A 6,991-nucleotide genomic window follows, 5' to 3' on the forward strand; every position below is an offset into this window, starting at 1 on the left:
GTACCGTGTGTGTTCGGCGTCTTGGATATTGTGTTATATGCATCGATTCCGAATTTTGTATTGGGTCAATAGTTGAGTTACCTGGCTCCTGTGCTTACCCTTTTACTACCGATTGTTCGACTAAAGGGGTAAAGGGAGACCCACTTCAATTGTACTTCTAGTTCGTCTAGTTAAGTGCCTCAGTGGAGAAAGCCGAAGACTAACTGTCATAATAAGCCAGAACTGATCTGCCATCCAATGACAAGTATTAAGCTAAGGACCGATGGAGGTTCATAGTGTTATGCGGAGGGTTTGAAGTTATACAAACCAAGTGGTAATGGCTTTCTAAACCTTGGTGTGTCCGAACGTCACAAAATACAAAGGGTCGGGGCCCGTAACTAGTCCCCACCGTCATGCTCCCATGGTTAAGTGAAAGCATTAAAGCTGCATAGTCTGAATGCCTTGTTTCCTTCTACACTACCCCTTCTGGGTACCAAGAGATTGGCTAAGGGTAATAGTGCGGAAGCTAAAAACATGCGTGATAGCATCTACTAGGGGGCTGAAGCCGACGAGTGGAAACTTTAAAGTTTAAATGGCTGCACATGAGTCAAAATTAAACAAAGACATGGTATAACATGCAAAAAAAGCAATATATTGCACAAAGGTTCAACTATTCATTCAAGATAGTAGTTTTATTTAAAGATTATATCTTTGGAGCACTGAGTTTTCATCGCCCGAGCACCCTCCATTACATTAATATAGTTCGGGGCGCGTGTGCTCCTTTCCAAGCGGCGGAGAGCGGTGGCCATCTTGGTGGGCTTCAGCGTCGGTCAGTGCACCATGGTCCTTGCAAATGCCATTCGAGCTTCCCCAATATAGACGGAGCCCTTCAAGGCATCAATCCGGGGTGCATCGGCGATCAGTTTTTGCATGAGGCCAAACTAGCTGATGGGCAGCGGCTCTATGGTCCATAGCTTGACACAGAGGTCCTTCATATCTGGCTCCGCCATTCGATGAAGCTCCATTAGCTGTTTCATCTGACTGGAGATGAGGAGGGGCTTCTTAGGAGTTTGGAACTGCTCCCAGAACAGCCTCAGCTCGGCATCTCCTTCATGGGATGCATAGTGCCTTGAAGCTTATGCCACAGTCTTGGGGAGGTCCGCAAATACACTTGGAGAATGCCATATGAAGTTTTGCCCATCAAAGATGCATGGGACTCCCTTACCATCCGCAATGCATTTTATTTGATGCATCTCCTTCTCATGGCTTTGTGCCTACATTCACGCCTCCTTGAGCTAGGAAGTTAAAAAGGACAACTCGGAAGCTTGCTCCTTTTTTTCTTCTCAAGGGCCTCACATTTCATGAAGGAGTAGTTGAGGTATTGTGGCACCTCATCAACCATAGCCTTGTGCTTGTCACCAGCCAACCCCGCTGTCAATAGTTTGACAAATGCTTGTTGGGCTGCAGCCTTTTGATCGGCACCCTCTTGCCTTTCCTTGTTCAACTCGGACTTAAGATTCTCTACCTCCATGGCGGCGACTACACTTGTCATGCAAACACTTTGCACTTAAGGATACAAGTAAAAATACCTCACTTTGATGATAAAATTACTGCTAATAGTCTAGTTCAGACTTACCTTCTACGTCGTCAAACTGTTTGTTAAGTAGGGCGAGCTCCTCCTCGGAGCTCTTAAGCTTCCGATTCATTTCCGCCATATCCACTGAGCTGGGGCCTACTGCCGAGGATGAGGCCTTTGCTGCTAGCAGTCCCCGACAACGACACTAGAAGAATGTTGTTGACGTGTTCCTGACTTGATGCCTCCGCCGCAACAGAGCCAGAACTGCTCCCAGTTGCTCAACAATTAGCAATTGTCTTGCAATGGCCCACCAGCGCGTGGATTCGTGGCAGTTTTCGAGGGTATAGTATTCAACCCAAATTTGTTGGTTTGCCAGACGGGAAGTGAAAGAATACTCTCAAGTATTAGCAGCTGAATGCGTCAGATTCAACCGCACCTGAAAGATTAGTATCCGCAAGCAAAGTATCAGTAGCAAACTAGTATGATAGCAACGGTGCTAGAAATGATCTGTTGATGAGGCAGACTATTACTAACTGTTGCATCAATGGCGCCACTAAGTTGCCCGTGCACGAGAAATATTCTTTCCCTTCAACGTCGAGCGAATAAGGTATTGTAGCAGGTAGCAGCAGTGTAACGAGTAACAGCAGTGGCAAGGAACAGCAGTAGTGACAGCAGTAGCAAGTAGCAACAGTAGCAAGTAACAGCAGTAGCAAGTAGCAACAGTAGTAACAGCAGCAGCAAGGCAAAACAAGTAACAGCAAAAGTGGGACAAACTCGTAGGCAATGGGTCGGTGATTTGTTTGGATGACATTCATCATGCAACAGTTATAACACGGAGAGATATGTGGCTAGCTCCCGTTCGCCAATGTAATGTAGGCATGCATTCCGTGTGTAGTCATATGTGCTTAGGGAAAAGAACTTGCATGACATGTATTGTCCATCCCTCCCGTGGCAGCGGGGTCCAAAAGGATACTACGGGATATTAAGGTTCTCCTTTTAATAAAGAACAGGAACAACGCATTAGCACTTGGTGAACACATGAACTCCTCAAACTATGGTCATCACCGGGAGTGGTTCCGGTTATTGTCACTCCAGGGTTGCTGGGTCATAACACATAGTAGGTAACTACAACTTGCAAGATCGGATCTAAAACACACATATATTGGTGACAACATAATAATTTCAGATCTGAAATCATGGCACTCGGGCCCTAGTGACAAGCATTAAGCATGGCAAAGTAGTAGCAACATCAATCTCAGGACATAGTGGATACTAGGGCTCAATCCCCGTCAAAACTAACTCGATTACATGATAGATATCATCCTACTCATCACCGCCCAGCGAGCCTATGAATAGATTACACACGAACGATGAAGAGCTTCATGGAATTGGAGAGTGAAGAAGGTCGATTAAGACGATGGCGACGATTTCCCCTCTCCGGAGCCCAAAACGGACTCCAGATCTGCCCTCCAGATGAAGAACAGGATGTGGCGGCGCCTCCGTATTGCAAACGCGATGAAATCTTCTCTCTTGATTTTTTTCTCAACGAAAGTGAATTTATAGAGATGGAGTTGGGGGCGGCAGACCCATGTGGGCCCGACAAACTTGGTTGCCGCGGCCAGGGGGGTGGCCGTGACAACATGGCTTGTGGCCCACTGGCCCATCCCCTCCGGTGGATCTTTGCGCAGGTATTTTTCATATTCTCCAGAAATATTCTCCGTAAATTTTCAGGACATTCCGAGAACTTTCATTTCTTCACAAAAACAACACCATGGCAATTCTGCTGAAAATAGCGTCAGACCGGGTTAGTTCCATTCAAATCATGCAAATTAGAGTCCAAAACAAGGGCAAAAGAGTTTGGAAAAGTAGATATGATGGAGACGTATCAACTCCCCCAAGCTTAAATCCTTGCTTGTCCTCAACCAACTCAGTTCACAAACTGAAAGAGAAAGAAAAACTTTGACAAACTCTGTTTGATCTTGTTGTTGCAACTATGTCTAACTCGTAACGAGAATTTCAGCAAGATCACAAGTTAACCACATAAGCAAGTGACACAAAGGTGTCACGGTAAACTAATATCAATGGCATAATCAGCTAGCGAGCAAATAATAATGAGTTTCAGATACCAACAATTCAATCAAAACAAGCATGAAACAATATGAATAGGTAGTATCTCGCTAGCTCTTTCTGAGACCGCAAAACATAAATGAAGAGCACTTTCGAAGATCGAGGGCTGACTAAACATTGTAATTCATAGCAACGAAGATCCAGTCATAGTCATACTCAATATCAATCAAAAGCAAAGCATAAAAAAGATCGAGGTGCTCCCTAATTGGTGCTTAAATAAGAAGAGGATGACTCAACAGGAAAATAAATAGATAGACCCTTCATAGAGCGAAGCATTGATTTGTAGAGGTGCCAGAGCTCAAGCTTTGAAAACAGAGATAATAATTTTGGGTGGCATGCTTTCATTGTCAACACAATGACCAAGAGTTCTCAAGATCTTCCACTCTACTCATGCTATAGGCGGTTCCCAAACAGAAAAGTAAAGTTTTAACTCCCCCACCACCAATCAACCACAATCCACGGCTAGCCGAATCCTCGGGTACCGTCCATACTAACACCAATCCGGGGGGAGTCTTGTTTTACAGTTTTGTTTTTGATTTATGCGTGGAACTGGGCATTCCAATTACCGGCCCCTTTCTCGTGAATGACAGTGAATAAATAAATGTCGAGGATAACACGCCTAATATGGAAGATACCAATAGCCCCCTGTCACCACATGAGCAGTTCGGGCATGCAAAACAGATTATTTCTTGAAAGTTTAGAGAATGGCACATGCAAATTTACTTGGAACGGCAGGTAAATACCGCAAATAGGTAGGTATGGTGGACTCTCATGGAGAAACTTTGGGTTTATGGAAGTGGATGCACAGGCAGTATTCCCGCCTAGTACAAGTGATGGCTAGCAAAAGAATCGGAAGCGACCAACTAGAGAGCGACAACGGTCATCAAGATGCAATGAGTTTGACTAACATGGAGTGCAAGCATGAACATGATATAAATCACCATGAACACGAACATCATAGAGACTATGTTGATTTTGTTTCAACTACATGCATGAACATGCGCCAAGTCAAGCCACTTGAATTATTCAAAGGAGAATACCATCCTATCATACTACATCATAGTCATCTCAAAATCTATGTTGGCATTCAAGACAAACCATTATAAGCTCCTAGCTAATTAAGCATGGCAGCAGAAACTATGATCTCTAAGTTGTCATTGCAAACATGGTTCCCTCTCAACAAACTGAATATGGGATGACAAGCTAGTCATATTTACAAAAACAAAATAGATAGAGTTCATACCAGCTTTTCCAGTCTCAGTCACTTCATCATATATCGTCATTATTGCCTTTCACTTGCACGACCGAACGATGTGAACAATAATAAGAGTGCTCGTGCATTGGACTAAGCTGAATCTGCAGGCAAACACAAAGGAGAAGACACAGTAATATGGCTCTTTGAAAGCTAAACAGGTATGCATGCGAGAGCCACTAAACATTGTAATCAATATCTTCTACCTTGACCCAAAGAAAAAAGAAAAGTATTTACACGGGAAAGCTCCCAACAAGCAAAAAGAAGAAAGGAAAATCTATTTGGGTTTTCTCAAAAGGACACAAAACAAGAAAAAAAGAAAACGAAAATAAACTAGCATGGATAATACAGTGGCAAAGTGTGAACACCGACGAATAAAGTGAAAGCATAAGCATGAATGTAAGGTATGTGAGAACATGTACTCCCCGAAGCTTAGGCTTTTGGCCTAGCTTGGTGTACTCCCAAGGACGGTCCTGGCGAAATCCAAAATCATAATCGGGGTTATACGGGAGCGCTGCAGCCACTGCCTGAATAGCTGCCTCACGAAGACAAGCAGCCGTCGCCTCCCTCTCATACTCCTCTGCCTCTCCTATGGTTATGTAGTATCTCCATTTTACATGAAAGTCAAAGAAAGCAGGAGCAGGAAGGGTAATATGGAAGACACGCTACCGGTTAAATATCAATCGGTATAGGAGGGATTCATCATCCCTCTCAAGGAACTGGTAGCGTGTCATAGCGACGCGGTCAAGGAAAGCTATATGGAGCGGGGGATCTCCTGCGCGGATAGGTACTCCAAGAAAATTTGCCATGCGGGTGGCATAGATGCCGCCAAAGAAATCCCCCTCAATAGCATTCTTATTCAGCCTCCTTGCTATAATAGCTCCCATGTTGAAGCTTTTGTCACCCGTAACTGCGCTCTTAAGGATACTAAGGTCGGATGCGCGTAGGTGACAATGTTCAACCTTACCGTTAATGCATCTACCTATGAAGAGGGCAAAGTAGTGTAAGGCAGGGAAATGAATGCTTCCTATGGTGGCTTGCGTGATGTCTCTAGTTTCTCCAACAGATATACTAGAGAAAAAATCTCTAACCGAAGATTTAGCAGGATCTTTAAGATTACCTCCATCGGGTATTTTGCAAATTCTGTTAAAATCCTCCAAATCCATGGCATAGGATTTATCATACAGATCAAAAGTATGGATGAGTCACGGCCAACTGAAAATTTAAATCTACGCACGAAAGAGGCAGTGAGCATAGCATACTGTTCACATATATCAGAGAGGAATTCTTCTAACCCGACATTGCGGACAAGTGTATCAAACTCATCTTTGTAGCCTACTTCGATCATGAACTCATCGGAAGGCCATTCACATGGTTGTACCGGTGCGTCCCTTAGTTGATAAGGATCGGCCTCCAGAATTGAAAGACGGGGACCCTTCTTACTTGAGGAACCACCATGAAACTTCCTCCTGAACATAATTTTTTTTGCTGAAATTTTTGAAATTCAAGAGAAAAGTGAATAAAGACCAACCACACCTTGTAGCAACTACTCCTACTAGTGCCTAGAGACCGTATCACGCGCTAAAACTACTTGGGACCAGCTAAAATCAACATTTCAAGCTCAAGATCAGGGTCACCAAGGTAGCAAGAATACGCGAAGGATAAAGCACTAGAGCAAAACTAATTGGACCAATGGAGGAGTCACTTACCAAGGAGTAATTTCCCCAAAACGGTTCGGAGAATGATGCTTTGAGCAATGAGATCGAAAATCACAGCCAAATGAGCAAGAACACGGGTTTGAGCTGCGAAACAATTTTTTCTGGAGGTAGAGGAAGAGGATGGGAGCTGGAATGAGTGGAGGGGGGCCCCTGTGGGCCCCACAAGCTTGCTTGCTGTGGCCAGGGGGTGGCCGCGGTGACAGGGCTTGTGGCCCATTGGTGTGGCCCCCAGGCAAGCTCTCAGTCCTAGTATTTTTCAAATATTCCAGAAAAAATCATACTAGATTTTCAGGACGATCGGAGAACTTTTATTTTCGGGGTATTTTTCTCCGGGATGCT

This window comes from Hordeum vulgare, chromosome 3H (assembly GCF_904849725.1).
Source record: "Hordeum vulgare subsp. vulgare chromosome 3H, MorexV3_pseudomolecules_assembly, whole genome shotgun sequence".
NCBI classification, from domain to species: Eukaryota; Viridiplantae; Streptophyta; class Magnoliopsida; order Poales; family Poaceae; genus Hordeum; species Hordeum vulgare.